At 37.3% G+C, this 22,339-nt stretch overlaps 1 protein-coding gene across 1 annotated transcript in view; it reads right to left on the bottom strand.

Annotated features, from left to right (window-relative positions):
• GNAQ (G protein subunit alpha q) overlaps nt 1–22,339 on the bottom strand; it is a 137,844-nt gene that overhangs the window by 70,640 nt on the left and 44,865 nt on the right. The window lies entirely within an intron of this gene.

Consider the following 22,339-nt stretch of genomic DNA (forward strand, 5'->3'; position numbering starts at 1 on the left):
TCAAAACAGCCAACAGACCCATTTCCCCCAAACCTATGAAGTTGCAGAAGTATTGTTCACCAGCTGCACATGTTCAAAACCAGAAGTAACTAGAACTAACAGTACTTGAGAATATGTACAATTATAAAAACATGTTCAGCATAATGTTGCCATTTTATAAATACTGCTACAGGTGCTGCTACAGAATTAGCTCACTTGCAGGAAAAATGGTGTAAATTAAACTATGCTCCTGATACTAACTTGTTCAAATGGAAATGGGAAAAAGGTCCATCATATAATATCCTGGACAATATTTCTGCTTAATGAGAAAGCAACAACAAAACCTGCATGCAGTTTCTCTATTTACAGCTTTTCCATGAAGTGCATAGAACTTAAAGCTCTGCAAAAGAAATGTGTGTGCATATGTACAGAAGACATGTAAATGGGATAGGATTCACTGGTACAAATGTTGCTGCTTTTGGTTTCCCGTATTACATTTCTTGGCTGAACGTGCTTTGTTGTTGAAACCGGAAGTGCTTGTTGTTTCTTTACTATTGAATTTAGGTTACCCAGAAGAGAGAAAAGTTGTTGTTTCTTTTCCAAGAAATGACCATTTAAAGTAATGTTTTGTTTCAAATCCTCTTCATAAGATGTGATTCAAATACTTCTCTGTTTCAGATTCATAATAAAAATTGCAGGGTTTTGCACTTGGCAATACATAGCCATTATTAAGGAGTAACTGAAATTAAGTTAAATTTAAATTAAGTGAAAAAACAGAGGATGCAAAACAGAATACCACATCTCTCCTGTTTGTTGCATTATATCACAATTTCAGAAACTGAAAAAAATGCTGTGCATCTTAGTTGCTAAATGTCAATAACAAATATATTAGTCTTTCTGTACAGTAAGCATTTAGGGAAATCTCCAGACTGGACAAATAAAAACTATGAAGAAATTTTTTTACAGTTCCAGTTACTTGTTAACCCTTCTGAAGGCAGATATTAAACCTGCACAGCTAAACATAATAACATAAATGTAATCTTATTTAGCATATTAGGTATGATCTAAGCAACTTCTGAATACAACATTAAAAAACTGCAACAGTTTTACAATCCTAAATTAAATTGTCTGAAATGTTGCGGGTCTTCTTCCTGAGATGTAATTTTCTGAAACATCAGTGGAAGAATAAAACCACATATAAATTCCTCATTACAATGAAATCCTCCGTGGAAGGGCAGAAGGGATAGATTGAACCCATGGTTTTGATGGGGAGAAGGAGTTGGGGTGGGGAAAGGAAAAAAAAAAAAGAAAACAAAACCTAAAGCAATTCTTACTTGACTTTTGGTAATTCAGCAGGTGGAACAGCACAGAGGAACCTGTTAGAACAACCCAGTTTGTCATCAGCTAATTCTGGAGGCAATTATTTTCTGAGCAGAATCCTTCCTTACTATGAAAAAGTATCTTCTGTTAGCATGAGAAAAATGAGAGAAATGTTCTGATTCCCAAACTATGTGCAGGCTAACTGTTCTTGCTTTAAAGTCTCTAGAGACACATCAAGGCTGCTGTCAACAAAAAAAACCCCAAGCAATTGCAACACCTTGACAGGTGGAAAACAGATCAATAAGGTCTTGCAGAAAAACCAGGAGACCCTGAATGTTAATTTAGAGAGAGAAAAAAAAAAAAAAAGAAGACTGAAATAAAACCAAGAACTATATCCTGTATCTGATAATATTTCAATTTTTTTTAATTAGCCTTTTGAGAACACCATTAGGAATAAACAGCTATCAAACTCTACAACAACTCTGCAATTGATGTAAATGAACTCTACATAAATACTGATGAAGTTAGAGTGATCATCTTTTAAATTTATTTACAAAAGATCCCACTTCTAACACATAAGTCTTTTTAAATCAGTGAGGAGAAAAAACGAAGCAGCGCTACATACTGGATCACATGCTGCTGTAACACAAATTGCAATTATCGTATTTTTTTCAACCTCTACTTTTCCCCTCTATCTTCCCTTTCTGTTGTTTCACATATTTTCCATTGCTCCAAGTATGTTGTGTTGCATTCTCACCCTCTGCCTTTGTAGCCTCCCAGGTTCTTGCAAGTTATTGCCAAAACTTGCTGAACACAGTTTGTGCTAGTCCCCATACTGCCTATAAACACCTGAGCTTCCAAAGGTGTGTGCAGCTTAAGAACAGGGAAAATGGAAATCTGCATGGTAAATGCATGCGTAACTGTATTACTACAGCATAAACCCTTATCCTTTATCACCAAAGCTGAAAATTAGGAAGCATACAGAATTTATCTACGTCTGTGTTGAAGACTTGTTTGTATTATGTTTTCCAGCTTTTCATACATTTGAACCTTAGAAATGAGGGCCTCCCAGCACTTCCCTGAGAGATTACAATCTCTTCAAACAATGTCTAATAAAAACATGTATTTCAAAGACATGAAAAAAATAATTATGATCTTCACATATATTCTAAGCCATCTATAGTCCAATTTTATCTAAAATTTGAGTGTATACTTTACCAGAAAAAGCCTACATAGTTGGAGCTATGTCTTTTTGATTCAGGAGGTTTATTAAGGTAGTTCATGCATTCAGCAAGATCCTGACTGTACAGGCTGACTGTAAATGTGAGGTTTTATGAATATATTAAATACCTTTCTCACAGTTACTAAATCCAAGTTATCTGAGGGTAATTCTGAAAATATTGGAGATTAATGAAATATAGTTCAATAAATCTGTGGTTTAAATCTACTGAGTAGTTATTCATGTTTGGTACCAGGGTAAGGCCAAGGTACAGGAACATGAAGCTTCCTTTCCTTTTAGAGCAGCAGATCATCCACAGAAGCTTCAAATCTCAGCAGACCAGGAGATGCCAACAGAGCCCCAGGCTCCGGAGGCGACATTTCTGAGTGGGACAGAGCACTGGATGTGTTTGTTGTTACTGGTTTTATAAAATGATTTAGTGAAACAGTGCAAGGACAACACCTGCTGCATTTTTCCAGTTCTTCCCCAGACAAGTAGGAAGCATACTTCCATCTGATTAAACACAAGACCAATAATAAAGTCAAATGGAAACATCGTAAATGTTGTCAAGCTGTAGGTTTTCTTTGACTTGCATACATAGTTTGGATAGGTTCACACTATGATATTTAAATAAAAACTTAAGTCCATTTGTACCAAAAAGAAAAAAAAAAGCTTGTTTGTTTTTCCCCTTTTCTTTCCCACTCCTACTCCTCTTACTTTGGCATTATGGAGAATCACCGATAAAATTCATTTTTGCTTTGTTAAGTATATAGACTCTGCTATCTGGCTGCAAATCAGTGTGAGGACAACATTATCTCTACTACTCATGCACATACTGAACAACATGAGCAAAAGGACATGATGAATAGGTTACTCTGTCTATTTCTACCCCACTATGGGGCAGGGACCAGGGACACATGACATGGGGATGGGACATGGGGGACAGCTTCTAGTGTTACAACTGCACGAAGGTACAGTATTGTACAGTACAAGCCCAGAAACTGCTATGAGACCTCCTTTATTCCTCTTTTTGGTTAGCATTTCAAAACATGCAGTAATACACACTACACTTATTTTCATGAGGATCTGAACTAAAGGAGTTCAGTGTGTATGGTTGCTGAATTGTGTAAAAGTTTAAAAATTTTGAAATTTTTTGCCTTACTTTATATGAATTAACGATTTTTTTTCTCTTACTTCCTGAACATTTAATCAAAAATTCCCCAAGCACTACTACAAACCATGCATGCTCTAATATTTGGGGATTTTGGTATAAAATTTTCCTGAGTAGCCCAACATACTGTTTTTTACATGAACTGGAATTTGGTCCTAACTTTATTCTCATTATTGTCTTTCTCACACAGCAAATGGTGCTGAAAGCTTTATCTATGCTTTTAACCAATACCATACAAGATGTTGATTTTATTATAATAGTGACACATTTAGAAACAAGCTAACATAAAATTATTTTAACACAGATAATTTATGATTGGCATGGTTTTTATCCAGTCTGTTCCAAAATTACTTTAACCACAAATATTTAAAGTAGTGTGGAAACAAAAAAGAAAAATCCTATAAAAATGTTTATCTGGAAAATACACAATCATTGATATATACTTTCAAAAAGGTTTTCAAAATAGCTTTTACCTTTTTATGCAAGAACTGCAAACACTGCTGTATCACAATATCTTTTCAAAATGCATATGAATGTCTATACTAATAAAGACAAACATTATAAAACTTCCCAAGATCACTATTCATCAGTGTTAGCAAAACAGGATAATCAAGGAACAGTGTAGTCCTCTAGATCCACTGAGACAGACCTTAACCTAATAGGTGACCATTATAATCCATCTCAGTCATGAAAACAATCATGTCATTACAGCCTAATGACCGCTTGGCCACCTGTGTGGGGTTTTCTGACCACTGCCTAACTGTTGGCAATGGTTTACCACATAGTTATTGACAAGCCAAGAAGTAAAAAAGTCACGGAACGCTGCAGTGAAGCCCTTCAGAGCTGCACCACACCTAATCCTCACACAGCTCGCTGCCTTCTCCTACGCATTGCTGCCTCTGATCAGCATCAACAATGCCAGAGCCCAGATTCAAACCACACTGCTTCCAGTGTCTGTAGGGCTCCTCACTTCTCACTGAAATGAGGAGAGCCTGGCATCTAAACGCTTCTTTAAGTCTAAACCAGAGTGCAAGCAGAGCTCATAGTTCACAAACTCTATCTACCTTTCTAAGGAGGTAATTGATGAAGCATCTCCTGCCTACTGCATTCACAGTGAGCAGAAAGAAGCCGCAGTTTCATTGACACTAGCAATATATTAGGCAGAGACAGTTGCACTGACTTGTTCTGTTGTAAAACCAAACAAATCAGAGGAACAATGAAAAGCCCTCAACCCCTGCATGACTGTATGTTACAATTTATGTCAGTGCTCATGTATTATGGTGAAAACCTGCTTTGTTTATAACAAGCATCGGCCACTTGAGCTGGTTTTGGTTCCGTTTCCAAGGCTATTTCATTAATAACTTGAGCTCCAAGTGAAGTACTATCACTTTGCTTGCCTCCTCCTTTTGTATTTACAAAGATAACAAGCATGAATCACATGCATATTAAAAGTGCTGTATGCCTGACTTAATGGCCAGAAAGCTGAATTGCTTGTGCTGCTGTTCATAGCTCTGTCAAACACCAACAGAAGGAATTAACAAGTTTATGATCAGCATCACCATTATTTTTTTCAGCAGCAGTCATACAATCAAAACACTGTGGTAATTGTATTCTGCTGCTAATGCTTAAGGGAAGTTATGAAATGCAGAACTGTTGTTCTTCTAGACTTGAGTTCTTAAGGAGGAGGAAAACCTAAAACACAGCCTGAGACAGCTGTCAAAAAACACATACACACAGAGGCTTTCTGAAATGAACACTCATTCTTCTCCTCATACACTGAGCAGGACTGAAGAGAACCTCATCTAACAATTGGCTTAACATAAAGGGGAGTCCCAGAAATTCCAGTCTAGCACCTTGAGGATATGTAACAAATAACTAAGAGAATACCACCTTTCCTTCTCCAGCAGCTACTCACTGGGTGTTGCCAAGACTTTAAGATGAAAAGTATTGCCCATTGTCGATTCACACCCCGCCATATTACTTTCGTTTAATTCTGGCTCATTAGGCTTAGACTCCCTGCTAAGCGGAATAGGAATGAAGAGTCTCCAAGGCTGAGAGTCAAAATCAAATGGTAGACTAATGACTGTGAGATGCAAGTTTTATCAACCGCCAGGAAATGCATGACTTTGCCAGGTAACTAAAAAATCCATTTCATTTCAGCTACTGGCTTGCACAGATTAACCATGTATTTTGAGCCTCAGGAGCAAAACCAGAAACAACAACAAAAATATATCAATACACCAAAAATTACACAACTTACTAATTATTATAAGATTTAATTCAACCAAGGTCTATAGCAAGTTTTCATTTCACAGTTAAGGGATGGAAAAGCAATGAATGAACTAATAACAAAAGAATACAATTAACTAGACACTGAGTCACCAACAACACAACGATGCATTAAGTAGCATTAATTATTCCTAGTTTGCTTGCTATTAAGTATCCAAACCTAAACCCAAGGATATCAGTATTGTTCCTGATGCAATGTGTTTCTGATGAAGGATTCCCATAAAGAGTTGCTGTCTACACAGACCTCTAAAAAAATTATCTTAGTAAACAACTACTTCATTTGTTTTACACCTTAATTAAAAGGGAAATAATATTTCAGCATCTACATCCTTGGAAGAAGGCTAAAATTAATCAGTTCAGGCAACATGATTTGAGATGCTAATGTCCCCCCCCCCCAGATAATAGAAACAAGGGAAAAGAGAAGGTAAGGTAGTAAAAGCATAAGGACCATGCCATGGATTTATATGATTAAGGAATAAAAGCATTAAATATACTAAATAAAACACAGGCCACGGAATATTCCACTGTCAAAGGTAACATTAACTGAATTTCAGTTACTTACTGTTGGTAATCTTTCTTTGGATATTGGTCTCCCCCTTATTTTTCATTTCAGTAAGACACTCAGTAATATTAACAGTTCTTGTTCCTCACAGGCTTAACAAAGAAAAGCCTCAGAAAATCTGCAAACTGTGTCTTACAAAAACTGTCTTCATGCAGCTCACAAAATTACTTGCTGAAGCACAGTCTGAGACCTAATTTTAATTGGCACTTATATAATAAACACAAACTATAAACAAATCCACAGGTTTCCTGAACGGACTTGTGGGGTTTTTTTGTTTGGTTGGTTGTTTTTTATGGACAGCACTCTGCATATCATGGATTGAGACTCAGCCTTAACATCAAGCATAGGAAGATGCATTAGTCCACTAAGGAGGGCTTTAATCAGTCCTGTGCTTTGGGAGAGGAAGACAGTGAGCTAGAGAATCACCTCTTAAACATTTGAAATATCCTAAGCCCAACTATGCGACCTTTGTTCATGGTCATGAATTCTCGTATTAATAATTTGGTATTAGTTTGAACAAGTGCTCATGAACATGTCTAAGAGGACAACCACTGGATTCACCATAATTAATACTGACTCATAAGTGCCCTTAGGGAAGAAATCGAAAAATAATTATGGGCCAGATCTAGTTCAATTTATACTACAAAGTTTAAAGATTTCTTCAAATACGTGTTTAATATAGTTTTTACAAAAACGTTTTAATATGAGGACTTCCACTAGACTCGTAAAGCATGTTTGGAAAGATGCTTGATGTGAAGAGGGAGATGTCTGTGGAGTGAATAAATGGAAAGAGCACTTATATTTTTGGTTACAATTTCAACTACATCTTTCATCTTTATTACTTTGTTGAGGAAAATCAGGAGGAAAGCCTTTCAGCATTGTGTCTAATCTGAAATGCAGGTACTGCGGGTCCTGGAGGAGTAGCTAAATACCACCTAACTGCCATGAATAACTCCTACTGCAGATAATCTACATAAATTCAGAGGCAAAGGGGTTTCCATGAGAGAAAGTGTTCTGGGGTAAACCACCCATTCTTGTTAACTGCATGCAAATCACATGGCAGGTGAACCACAGGCTCCTGTTCTGGGGTGGCAGCAGAGTGTTGATTAAAAAGACTCATGAATGATGAGTAGGTAACCGCAGATTAAAGACATAAAAAAGACGGGTGTTTCTTGAGCGAAGCTTTCTGCCAGCTGGAAGCAGCTTAGTCTGCTTGCCTTGTGCACCACACTCTGTCAGTAGATCCAACTTAGCTGGCCTATGGACTCCAGATGATGTTTGTGCACGTGTGCTATCTGTATGGAAGTCACATGCCCCACCAACACATACTGCTTACCAACACCGGTGACCTGAGCCAGACTGTTTCTGCATCAAGGCTGGCAGTGCAATTAAAAAGAGATATCTTCTCAGAATTTTCATTGAGCTTTCACTGTCCATCTACCAGGCACAAATCCATTTCTGTTAACAGCATTCAATTAGAGGAGCTGGAAGATGAGGCAAATAAGGTTTGCCTTCCTAATTGTTATGTCTGACTTCTACTCAGTTGCAAAAACCTGTCCTTCTGCTTCCTTATAATTGAAAAAGTGATAGTGGAAGGCTAAAAACCAAGCAAATGCATTAAAAACAGGAGAAGAGGTGGTAAAGCAAGGAAAAAATAGAATGATGATGGAAAGTATTATCATGTATTTATTATAAATTGACTAGGCACAATCCTGCAATTTCCAAAATTAGCAGTCATTTGTTACAACTTCTATGAGAAGACAGATTTGTAACACCAAGGGAAAAAAACCCCAAACAAACAAAACAAAAAAAAAAAAAAAAGAGGAAAAGAGAGTCACTGAAAGCAGAATTAGCATCAGTTTTGTGTCATCTTGTTGAATCCAGATTTAGGAATAAAAACATTGACACCAAAAGCCCTTCCCTGTGTCTAGAAACTGCTAGTACAATTATCAACAGATTAAAAAAAGAAAAAGCCTTTAAAATGCCATTAGACATGCTTTAGCAAAGAGCTGAGATTTTCCTTTTAAATATTTAAAAGAACTGATGCCAGAAGAGGAAGCATTAATTTCACCAGATTAGAGGAAATTTACTGCGTCTTGTCTTTTGATGCTTCAGAGAAAAACTATATTTGTTGAAGCTGGCAACTCTTTTTCTGCTTTTTATATAGCCAATATTAAAATAAAAGTATTTTTGAAGCAAAGGTCTTTCTAAATTCCCTTACTCACCAGTTGAATTGTAGTTAAATCACTGGTGTTTCATATCCAGGAGTCCCACTTCTTAAAAGTAACTTTTCCAACATAAACAAACAAAACAGAAAAACCCACACCAAACGCCCACACCCTGATAACGTGTAAAATTCCTATTCAGTGTCTAGTGAGCAGGGAAAATTTCTGGACAGGCACCAGTTTATACCTTCAATCTGATAACAAAGATGAAAATGTACATAATTTTTTACCAGGGGGTACAGGGGGAGAGAAGGTTTTTTCTGTCTTTCTATCCTGGTTTTGGTGATAAATGAGCAATATCTACCTCTATAAATTAAAAAGAAAAGAAGTGTTCAACCAACAAATCAGGTCTTAAAGAAATGAGACCTCGTAGCACAACTTCAGTTGCTTACTTTAGCTTCATGTTGACCACTTTCTGATTTAGTTTAGGGAAATAGTCTGTTCCTTTTTTTTAAACCAGTGGAAGGCATATCTAATTACCTGTAATATCTGAAAAGCCAGTGAATAAATGTACATTAGAAATTACCCCTAAAAAGGGTCTGGCATTGACTGGCTGACATTTTCTAGAATGTTTTATTGTTGCATGTGAGGTCTGAGGTTAAGCCCAAGAAAGCTAGCCAAACAATATATGCTCAACACGCCTAATAAAGCAAGCCACGGGGGGAATGAGGTGGGAGAAGAGAAGAAAGAGTTAAGCATAAGGTACTGATATCTTCATACCCTCCTGACTGTTGAAGCTTTTAGCTTTGGGCAGTACTCCAAGCTAGAACATCCTCTGGGCTGACCTAAGTCTCAGCTGTTAATGGATCTGCCAGATACCGGTCTGCTTTCCCTCCTCCATCAAAGCCCACGGTGGTCTGATCACACCTCTGTACACTCACATTACTGTACGCGGCTGGAGGCAACTGCGGAGAACCTGAGGCTGGGCATGGATAGCATACATCCAAAAGCTCCACAGACGATTATCTGAACCAGCTCCCGCATAGGCAGAGCACGTATTTCTGTTTGGCTGCACAGTGGCACAAGGCACCGAGCCACAAACACATGATTCCGGTACTCACTTCTGCAGTCATACAGGTTTTGAAACAACTCCAAATGGCTATGATTAACACTCTGGTACCCTTAAAGGGTGGAAACAGTTTTGCTTCGTACAGAGGTCAAAAAGAGGAAAAAGACATGATCGCCATACTCAAATGAATTTGCTTCAAGTTTTCTATGCTTGAAGTAAATACCATTAATGCTAATTTAAATGCTGTGGGACCCTATCCAAGATCCATATTTAGGTTCTTAGATGCGCTGCTCCAATATACTTATTGGCAGTTATGCTAGCTACTAAAATTAAATTAAATTAAGCAAGTAAAACAAATTAGAGCATTACTATAGGATGCTTAGGTCAAATAACCTAGATTTAGGAAACATATTCAACACTTCTGGTTAAAACTGACTTTCCAGCGGCTGCACAAGCCAGTGGAAGTGAGCGGGATCGAAGACGGGATCCTTACAGCCCAGCCACCCGGGCGGGAGAGCCCAGCGCACAGACCGTGTGGATCCGCACACAGTGGCACGAGTTGGCAGGCTGGCTCGCCCCCGCCACCGCGCTGCAGCGCTCTTCTTTGGTCTAAGGTCTAGTTATTAATATTTCAGACCCACTCACTGGTCTCTAACAGCACAGGTGTCTGCATAGCAAGATGCTCTAGGAACACGAAAAGACAGTACAGACTAACACTCAGAGCAGCAGGATTCGCTCAAAACAGAAGAAATACTTCAAAGGGAGCAAGCCTTTCCCTTCTTCTATAATTGGTCATGCTGCGGAAAAAAATCTCCACAAATGCAGAGGAAAATGCTTTGCTCAGTTACTGATTTTATAAATAAACTGTAACAGTGCTGGCACCCATAACTTATCATAACAGTGAAGATTTATCGTTGCTACTTTCATTACATTCATCTGCTGATTCAGTAAGGCATAATTAGGAGATGGAGATGAATAGAGATGTCTGGATTTTGGGTGCGGTAGGGCTCTGGTTAAGCACATTTTTATTCAGCCTTTCAAAGTATCTATGAACTCTGGTTTCTAAGACAAAATGACTTAATAGTAAAAGCATGCATTACATTTTTGCTTATTGTAAGGAAGAGATAATTAATGTCCTTGCTTTTCATGTAGCTTATAGAAGAGATGTTTTGTATTTTGTGCAAAGCTACCAACTGCAGACCCAAAATTATGGCATTGTTTTCTGTTCAATTCCTCAGTCACTTGCAATTACTTATTTTTAACAAGTACTACAGTAAAATTCCCTGGAACTCTGCACCTGGTATAACCCTGTCTCTGCAAATTGGGTGCTGGAAAACACAACTAAATCAGGAAGTCTGTACTCCATAGCCATCTTAACCATATTTTGTCCAGCCATATGAAGCTCTGTCAGACAATGATCCCATCAAAAAGTCTGGAAGTCCAAAAGGAATCTGAGAACCACGTAAAAAACCCAACGGTTTTGTTTATTATCCTCTGACACTCTTCAGCAGAATACAATTACACAAGATCTGACAGGGAGAATACGCAAGGTGAAAAAACACCAAAGAAAACCCAACAAACCAACCAACAAAAAACCTCACCACAAAAACAAGACAGAAACACGATCCTTAATACAAGGGAAGAGAATTGCCAAATCCAGAATGGGAGAAAAAACGCTGTTTAGGGAAAAAGCTTATTTGGTAACTTGCTGAGAAATAACTATGTCATGTTCAAAGAACAATGACTTAATTAGATCATTTGAACACCACAGAAGCATTACTAAAGGAAATTATCTTCAGGGATTAACCCTAACTTTAAAATAGGTTCTTGACAACTCAGTCTTCGTATCAACTGTATCACTCCCTTCGCGTAAGTTTCTACCAAGCTCCTTCCAAGGCATATTTATTTAAATTTCCTCTCATTATGGTAGCTTCATACAAGAAATCTAATTTTCATTCCTTTCCCAAGAGGAAAAAATTCATAGAATCTAATTCTCATGTAGTTTGGGCCAGTAATGTGGGGCACAATGAAAAATTGCATTAAAATAGCCAGATTTTGATTGCATTTTATGTTGGCAAGGTTTCTGTAGACGGTGCCTGTTTCAGTACACTCAGACAGTTATAATATCCGCTTGGGATGCACTCATAAAATGTTGCTTTCTACTGCATATCCTAGTCAGTAGATGACAAATCGAAAAAGACCTACCAGATCACAGAAATGCATCCCAATGTGAATTAACAACCTAACTCTCTGAATAGTACTGACTTCAACGAAGAAAATTTAAAAATATCCTTGTTGCAGTTTTCTTATTTGTCAGATGGGCAAAACACCACCCACATTGCTGATTCATATGTTATCATCAGACAGCAGCGCACAGGAAGCTCTACAGGAAGACCACAAAAGAGGACAAGTGTCTAAAAAGGGACAGATAGGCAGAAACATACCAGTAAAAGCATACAACCACCACTGGAATCAGGAAACGACGGAGCTGGCGAGCAAGGAAGTTATAGCTTCTCTCAGTCATTAATACTAGATCCTCAAAAATCTACCTCTTTGAAACATACGTTTATTTTCTGAAACAGAGATGAGGAAAAGCTATGTAATTTTTCATAGAAGGGAGTTGCTGTTTAAAATATTTTGCAATGCAGTAAATGAGCACTCCGCTACAGCAAGGGCAGCCAGTGCAAGTCATTGTTTATCACACAAGAAGGACGTGAGCTACAAGGCTGCACTGCCATGCCTCTCTCTGATTAGGATGGTTTTATTTATAAATTTGCTGGGCAGAAGAACTTTCTGTTTGAAATGAAGTCTTCCACAACAAGTCTAACAATGAGGTCACACAAACTGCTTTCCTGGCCAGGGGCACTAAAACCACTTGCAGGTAGAAATTAAAAAAATAAATACCAAGACTCAGCTTGGAAAAATGTCAACAGGTGTTTAGATTCATTCATCTCTAAGAGCAGGAAGACTTGGCTTGCAAGCAGCAAATGAACTATATACAACACATCCATCACATGAGTTCTAAAAGAACATGCTTCTACAAAATAACAAGCCTACACAAATAGGCATAACCCCTCTAGATTGTAAAAGGGTCCTTAGAAACTGCCTGACTTTAGAAACCACCTGTACAGTCTATGTTCTCCCTTGCAGAAATACATCGCTCATTCCCAGTATGCAGGCTCCTTTGCAACCTCTGAGAAGATCTGTCCATTCATGCATTCCTCAGTTTCCTCATACATATCCTCGAACATCTTCCCTTATAAGCAAGTTTGAATCAGGCAACTCCAGCTCTCTTTAATAAAAAAATCTGTTTTAAACTGCATACACCTCAGTACATCCGTGCCCTAGTCAAACATTCTTCATGTCTTTCAGTGATGTCTCAGTCTGACACTGATGGCTTCTCCATCGAAGAACCAGTTAACTTTTTTTACTGCAGAAGAGTTTTCAACAGCTGCCTAGTGGCAAGTGGTTGAAAAAACCCCATTTTTTTCAAAAAAGAGAATAAACATTGAACTTCTTTCTTTCCCCAATTGTCATTGTATATCTAAATTTAAAAAATCAATAAAATATTTTTGAAAAATGTCACCACATTTCATTCTGTCCCATGACCTTCCTTTTATTTGCAGACTACTGGCTACAAGAGAATTCATAATATGTGGTATGTTTCTGCACTGTTTTGAATGGCTTTGTTTTCAATCCTTTGCTTTTACTCTTGCAACTCTTCAAAGGTCAAGGCAGTATTTAAAAGTTGAAGTGCTAAGAAAGTGAAAGAAAGAAAAGAAGGAAAACTAACTGAAGGAAACCCAAGAAGTCTCACATTTATGAGAAAAAGTAATTAAAGCTTTCCTGAAAAAGATTTCAGCTTTCAAGAAGTCCTTTTTCAGTCGAGTTTGAATGAAAGCAGCTTTAAAAAAAAAAAGGCATATAAAAATACACGTTAGAAGTTTTTCAAAAATATTCTGTCCCAGAAATCATAGGTTTTTGTGATTACATGGGGTTGGGGAGGGGGGGGGCAGTGGGAAGAGAGAGAAAAAAAAAGGCAAGGCCTACCCTCCAAGACCTTAGAATTGCACCAGATTCTTCCTATTGGATTGTTGTGGGTGCCTTTAAGAAGTTTAGCTTTCAGATGCTGGTACAATGAAATAGTCGGGCATTAGTGTTATTCTCAAAAGATATTTGTACATATGCTGTTATGGTTTAAGACAAAGAAATGCACTTTTTCATGGAATATATTCTTGCTTGGTACCTTACATAAAATAAACCGTTAAAATGCAACAACCAACCTTCTTCCAATCCAAACTATACATTATAATATTCTGTTACTGAAAAAGCAAACTGCTAACTGATACTACTACCTTTTCATCTACACTCAGCTGAGTAGCAGTATTTTTGCAAACTGCAGAAAATTGTTGTTACACCAGGAGACCGCTCAAAATTCTTACCTGGGGCACAAATCCTGCTTCTGCACAACTACAAGTTGCCAATGGAGTCTGAGAGAATACTTAAAAAACCCTGCATGTCTGTTTCATACTCAGCAGATTTCTCATTTAATGATCCTTGAGCAATAGGTACTACCATGTTTCTGTACTTCCAAGCAACAAGTTGAACAGAATCAGCAGTAAAGAAGAAGCCACTGGGCTACCTCAAAAATAATCATAATTGACGAAACATGTACTAATACAAGTGCATACATAAAAATCTAATTCCACTTTGTTCTAAAGCTCTTCACAAATGCAATATGACATAGGGTGGCCCTACAAATGGTACAGTTAAAAAACAAGTCTGCAGTCAGACTTTCCAAAGCCAAGATGATACTTTTCTTCTGTAACATATGGAGTAAAATCCCTGTAGATTATAAACAGACAGGATAATGAGTCAACATTAAATCCTATCCCTGTGTTTTTCTGTTCTTCGGATAAACAGAAACAAACATCAAAATAGCCATGTAGTGGTATAATTAACCCCAAACACCACAATAACATCTATGAGGCTTACATAATGACTGTGTCAATAGCTGTTCCTCTGTGGCACATCCCCATTGCCCCTCCACGTGGGACATGGCTGTGCTGGAGTCCCAGCAAGGAGGACGGTGTGCCCAAGGCTTCCTTCTGATCCAGTGACAGGCAGTCACCTTTTCATCCAGCCTGCATAACTGGCAGCATTTTGTTCATGGCTGAAGGAAGTAGCTGGATAAAGACTGGAGACCAGATGTGAAGAATGTCTTCACATGTCAAGGGCGCTCATCTACCTGCTTTTACAGCCAACAATACATAGAGAGCTTAAGTTCTCAAACCAGCAATCACAGCTTACCAGACAAAAAGATACCTAAAAAGAGAGAGCATCTCCGAATACACATGACTCAGGACACAATCTGCATTTCAGAAATTTTCAAGTAACACTGCAAACTCGCAAAACATGTACATGCAACCCATTACTATACTGTATCTACAAACTGGCTTGGAAGGTTAACAACTAAACAATAAGCTAAATTTTAACTCTGGCTGATAAGTCACAGTAAGAAAAAAAGGAAAGTCATCATCAAGAAGCAACCCTAATTAACAAGTAACAGCTTTTCCACAGTACCACTTGTCCCAGCCACATGCCCACAAAGTCTTATATATATAAGATAGGGACGTTAGAGTCAGAGAAATGTTAGGAAGGATTAAACGCAACTCTTCATAGCTACTACGCCTCCAACGCAATATTAAGCACTCTTTCATCATGCTTGAGACTGTTCACAGAAGTGACTTGCTCATAACATGGTTTTCCTACCTATCCGCTGTCTTAGGTCCAACATAACATTAAACAATCTATAGTCAAGATCTGTACACATTTTCAACAAAGCTGAAGCATGTGACCAAAGCCTTGTGTCTGATTGTTATAAAGGCCGTTAGAAAAAATTAGAACATGGCACAACTAACATCATGCTTAGATTTCCCTTTGCCAGCCTCTTCTTCCAGAAGTAAAGGACTGACCTCTTGCCTCTCACCTCTATACAATCACCCAAAGTGATGACAGAGTCTAAGAGTGCAGCTACATGGGCCCATAGTCTGAAAACAGGCAGAGGCAGACATGTGGTTGGGCTGATGAAGCATGAATATGTGTTCAGTTCTTCATGTGCAGACACTTATACCTACTTTAACTGGAGAGGAAAAAAAAAAAAAAATTAAAATAGTCTTTCAGAAAACGTAGAGAATCAAAGGAATTATGTGAATACCTCTACCGGGCAATACATCCCACAATACAAAATAAATTATATTTGAGGAAAAAAGAAGGGAAGGGATGGTGTTTTGTTTTCTTTTTAAAACAACACCTTTGCTTAACATTAGCCTATTTTCTAAGCCAAAGCTGAGTTTTATCATAAGACAAAGCCTTCTTGCACCTCAGACATTGTAACTTCTATGATAGAGGAAGTGCAAATTGTACAAGAGACCGACAAAACCTGCAGAAAAGTATGGTCCATTTTAGCTGAAGGTTTCTTAATCCATCGAAGTTAACCTTATTTCAAGAAACAAGTGAATAACAAACACATGAGATTTCAAGAATTTTTAGTCATTCTGCGTAACTTAACCAGAACATAACTGGATCCAACTTCTCCAGAAAAGTTTACAGCAGGAAGGAAATAATTTCATAATGTTTCAGAGGAAAATATGACAAAAACATTTCAATATTAAATTACTTCATAAATAACTGGATAACCTTAGCATGTCTTCTGTACAAATGAACAAAATAATCAGGAAGATGTCTCTAAGAAATACTTATATATGGTTATGTTTATATATTTTCTGTTTAAAATTGTACTATATCAACACTCATATTTACATAACTGTTGTTAATTATGAAGAAAGTCAGAACCATTCCAAGAATACGAAATCTCATTCCCTTAAAATAAACACCAAACTCCTATCGCACAAAAAGTTGCCCTGAGCATATTTCACATTTTCATTATTATCACTTATTCATTCTCCACACTAGCAGAAAGAGTAAAATGGTGAAACTGGAAAGATTAAACACAGACATCGCACCCCACATGAGTGTTTTTGTACATTACTTATCACTTCCCATTAGCAAAAGGCAGTTAATCACTTAAAATGTTGTCTTAAAAAACAAAAAAAGCTTAACTTAAAATGAAATATAAAAGGAGGAAGGAAGAAATCTTATTGCTCTGCAAAAAGAGCAGCTAAAATTTAGTTTTCAAATTTACGTTGAACTGCAGGCACAGACAGTTCCTCATTTTGTATCAGTGAAATTATTTTACTGAGGAAAGTGTTTATCTGTATGGGATTTTTAAAAAGAAATATATTCTCAGATCTCATGGCAATGTTCAATCCTGCTTGTCTAGCTTATTTCTGACACACAATAATTTTTCTCCCGCACTTGGAAAAACATCTAAAACTCACACTTCTGCTGGCGTAAAGTATGAAACACAGAATATAACAGAGGAAACAAGTAGCTGATAAATGCATTGGAGCAATACAAACACAAGACACCTCTGCTCTAAACACAGAGCAAGCAAATGAGTGAACTGCCAGAAAGAGGATACAGTTCAAGTAACCACATGTATAGGGTTTTCAAAGAATGTAGTAAAAAAATAAACCAGGAGAAAAACCAGCAGAGAACAGAATAAAATGGTAAGGCCACAGGTATGTAGATAAAGACCTGCTGAGGTCAAATGTATGTAAGACTGGAGAGGTGCCAGAGAAAAAGGCAGGGCATGAGAGGAGTAGATGACTGACAGAAGGAGGCTGATAAAAAGAGGAGAAAGACAGCTGGGGAGAGGCTGGGATCTAGTCAGGATTGTCAAAGTCCTCCCGAAGGACTCTCTACAAAGAGCTCGGGAGGAAATGGTTCATGGCTTTACTGGAGCTCCTAAAGCTTCCTGAATCAATGTCTCCAGGGAGGAAACACTATCAGGGAGACAGGTTTTACCTTGTATTGTGGTTCCTGGGTAAAAAAAAAAAAAAAAGAAAAAAGCTGTCTTCAGTTCTTGTATCTGAATGCATGATGTTAAAGGATCATGATACTTCACATGCAACTATACTCTCTTCCATGTTGGCCAGTGCTGCAACAACCTATTTCTTGCCAAAAGAATGCATCTGAAGCTGCCCAGTGTTAGAAACATGTAACTCTTCCACAAGGCTCCTATATATATTTATAACTTTTCTTTGTTTTTGAGTGCCTGGAGAAGAACACCTGAGAATACTTAAATACTGAGCACTATGATACATTAAATACTAACTAACACTATTAGTACAAATCTCTTTTTCATGCAACCTGTGTAAAGCCTTCTGCTCCAGGTTCAAGATGCTGCAGAATAGTGTTTGTGCAGATCGCACCATTCAGGTTTCTCCATCTGCTTGAAGAGCCACTTGGTTATCTCTGTTCCAAACCAATTTCATTTCAGCATCCCAAGAATATAATTCTTGCTTTTAATAAACAACCAAAATCCACAAAACATCCCCCCCACCAACAAAAGGCCAGAAATCCCACTTCATCTGACAGTCAGCACCCCTCCCAGTGTTTGCACAGTCCTGCTCTGGATTCAGTCCCTCACACTCTCTGCATATCAGGTGAGGTGTCTGCAGGAGGACCTTTCCTCCAGCCTAGGTTTGTTCAACATCGACATCTAGAACACTTAACACCCCCACCGTTTACCCGAGATAAAAATTCATGCAGTCTGACTCCATAGCCACTCGTGTTGTCCTGCATCTGTCCGTACTTTTATTTGTTTGCTCCAGTGGATTTATCTTAGAAGATTTGTCTTAAACGTGGACCTGAAGATAATGCCAGTAAAATTTTGGACTTTGAAAGCATTTCCCCTATCTGCAAAACATTCCTCAAACTGAACAAGGAAAAATACATAAAGCTTAATCAGAAAACACTATTAGAAACTTAACAGCAAATGTCTGTGCGTACAATAAAAGTTAAGTTTTCAGCTTATTTGCAAACTTTCTTGTAGCCTGTTCTGCTACTGTTACTCGCATTAGTTATCTTGTTATGAATATTTACAAAGTCTCACAGGAAATTATGGGCATGGGATTCGAGTAATATTTCCTGCCTGTTAACCACCACAGAGTGACACCTTCCTGATGCTGCCTGGTAGAGCAGAGACACAACTTGTCTTTTGGAATTTACATTGAAAGGGAATAGTATGGGGTAACAGTGGCAGCCAGTGTTCAGTACAGCAATACATTTGTTTAGTATAGTAATAGACTTGGTAGAACTTCTTAATGACGAGGAAAAAAAAAAGCCACCCATATATACTGCCTACCTTCAGCAATATTAGACATGTAAAGAAAAAAAAATTTAAAAAGGAGAAATACAAAAGGAAAGGCTTCTAAGCCATTATGAAGAATAATGAAAACGTAAGAATTTAGAAGATTAATATGAATGGACTTATTTCAGTATTGGGAAGGAATTACAGAAGCATTGAAACATGGTTTGGCTTTCTAAAAAGACAAATTGTAAAAAAATAAACCTGTATTTTAGTTTTTAAAATGTGCATTTGAATACCTGCAATTGCATAAGTTAGTCCTGCACACTCACAACATTTTGCAAAGCCAGCCAATTTTGAGTATTGTTCATAAACATTTCTATAAAAAGACTAAGGTTTTCCCATATTTCATAAAATACTCTAAAATTCAAGAGAATGTGAGAACTGCATAACTCCCAGTTAAAAAATAAGTAACAGAAGAACAATAACACCCAAAAGGAAACTGAAAAACAGCCCATAAGCCACCATTTCCTATGACAGACAAATTCCTAAGAGATCACCCTCACCCAGCATCTTAAACCTCAATAGAGCTCATATTCTTAAGTTTAACACAAAAAAGAAATGTCTTCCATGTTATAACGTTGTACAATCAGAACTGAGATATTACATTCTAAATACTAATAGTGATATTTATCAATTGACTTTCACTACTCTGACGATAAACCTTTAAAACCAGCCTAGATATTATAAAACAGGACATTTCACTTGCTGCCTCTTTAGCTATATTGGTGACTATGAAGCCAACACAATTCCACAAGAACTAACTTGCTAAACTTAAAACTTGCCACTTGTTACATCACTTATATTAAAGTAATCCAATCCATTCCACACAAAGATTGCAACTGTGTACTTAACTAACTTTCTGATACAGTAATATTTCACATTTCAGCAGCATTCAAAGATTAAAAAAACTCCAATTTTAATAATTCCCATTTAAAAGTAAGAAAATTGGTACAGGAGAAGCATTTCTACTCTAGTCCCAAAGTCTACTGCAGAACATGAAGACAAAAAATGACATGACAAAAAAAAGGGTCCATTTTCTTTAGGCCTAAACATATCAGTACCAGCTTGAACTGCAGTTTGCTAAACTACTGTGCAAAACAACTACTGTGCTAAAAATATGTTGTTACTCAAACTTTGAGATATTCTCTCCAGAGATAGGACTTCCTGATAGGAGATTCAAATTAATAGGAAGTGCCCTTCCTGTGTTTTCCAGACTGCTAGGCTAATGAGTTTGTTTTCAATGGCCTTTAAAAAAAAATAAATAAAAAAAGAAACAGATTAACCAATTGATTTGCTTTCACTGCTTTAAAGTGAAGTGACTTTGTATACCACGCCTTAAATGCAGCAGACTGCAATCTTCTCAGTTCTAGCATGACGCTGTAGCAAGTTTGGTTTCCCCTGTATTTCCAAAAGAATTCGTACAGGAATTACCTTGAGACACTGTCAGTTGGTGACTTCTATTTTACTCTGCATGTAGCCCTATTAGAAACTGATAGGAATGCTTGTGAAGGACCTGAACACAAAGATTTTCACTTTCAGGAAAGTTGTTTTTATATAGAGCAAGTGAACAGCTCTGGACATGTGTATACAGCTCACTTCAATTACATAAAAACACTGTAAATTCAGCACTCTTAGCTTAAACAATAACTACAGAAAATATACTCTGTAGTATAATACAAGGAAAAAAAAAATCCTGATTTACAATTAGGACTTCCAGATGCTATGGGGCAAAGTGACAATCAATATCTACTTTGAAGAAAAAATTTTTGCGCTTTACAATCAGCTAACTTTTCAGGCCAGTATGCTGTATGCTTTGTGCACAGCACAAACACGGAGTCAAAAGGCTGTATGACACATACAAATGCTGTTTCCTTTTTAATACTAATTACACACATTTGATTTTGATTTGTGAGGGATGAGGAGAAACTAGAAAGCTCCAGTGTGCAGTTAGATTAGAAGTCCAACAATTTCTTTACCAACTAGGACAAATTTTTCAAACTTTTTCATGCACAGAAAAAACCCCACCCAACATTCAAGAAGGTTAACAATATGGACTTTGACAGACAGGATCCTTTTGACTTCCCACTGCACAAAGCCAGGCTCCTGCAAGACTCTGGTTATTGCAACACCACACCACCACCAAAGGGATGACCATCTGCAATGACTATGGCAGAATCAAATCAAATGGAAAAACAAAGCTTCTTTAACCTAGTAATAAGCTTTACCTTTCCTACTTCTAGATTAGATACCTTAAGACATACACAGGAGTTTAGTTATAATAATTAAACTTCATGTATGTAGACACAAAAAGATTTTCATCTTAACAGAAATTTATTTCATCCTGTCTTCCCCAGTTAACAGAAGCTTACTTCTTTATTGGAAATGTCCGTGTTCTTTGATAGTTTCTGATATTTAAAAAATTATTAGAGTAAAAGAACTTTGGAGTAATTCAAAGGAATTATTATTTTCATCCAGGATTGCTAAATAATAATTACTTTTTCAAAAGACTGAAAGAAAGGTGAGCCCTCCACTTGTGTGACATCTTAAATTTTCCACCTGACAAAGCTGCTGATAATGGCTCAACAGTAAAAATCAGAAGTTCTGAAGAACAAATTTGTACCGCTCCTGTGAACAAGAAGTGGGAGATATAGCCATGTAATCCTGTGCTCTACCATGTATTCAAATAAACATTATGCATTTCACTCTCCTTCATAGAATAGTTTGGGTTGGAAGGGACCTTCAAAGGTCGTCTAATCCAACCCCCCTGCAAGGAGCAGCAACATCTTTAACTAGATGAGGAAAGCAGTCAGACTGGTCAGAGATGAACCATCCAAATATTTCAAATCTATTTTGTTATTTTAAATTTCAATCACAGCAATCTCAAAAGAATCTGATTATTTTAAGGTCTTGTGTTGAAATTTTTATTTCACAATATGTTCACAAACAAACAGGAATCCCCACCTACTTTTATAATAATTTGAATTTTTTTCCACTTGTAATGCTAATGGCAAATCTTAAGCCGTAAAGTTACGCTACAGATCAGGAGAATGTACTCTGGCCAGAGCATGGCTTGCCTGGGAGTAAAAGACAAGGGGTAACTGAAGTCACAGTCAAAGAGCAGCCTGCCATTAAACGACCTCTGCCCTGTGACAAACCCCCCAGGCATCCTGTTAAAAGTACCACCTTTGTGTTGTCAAAACAGCAGAAAGAGAATGGAACTAAAGGCAGGACTGGAATATGCCCTTTTTTTCTGAACTTTTAGTATAGTTTGTGTGATGTAATTTTTTG

This window comes from Streptopelia decaocto (assembly GCF_964273445.1).
Source record: "Streptopelia decaocto genome assembly, chromosome: Z".
NCBI classification, from domain to species: domain Eukaryota; kingdom Metazoa; phylum Chordata; class Aves; order Columbiformes; family Columbidae; genus Streptopelia; species Streptopelia decaocto.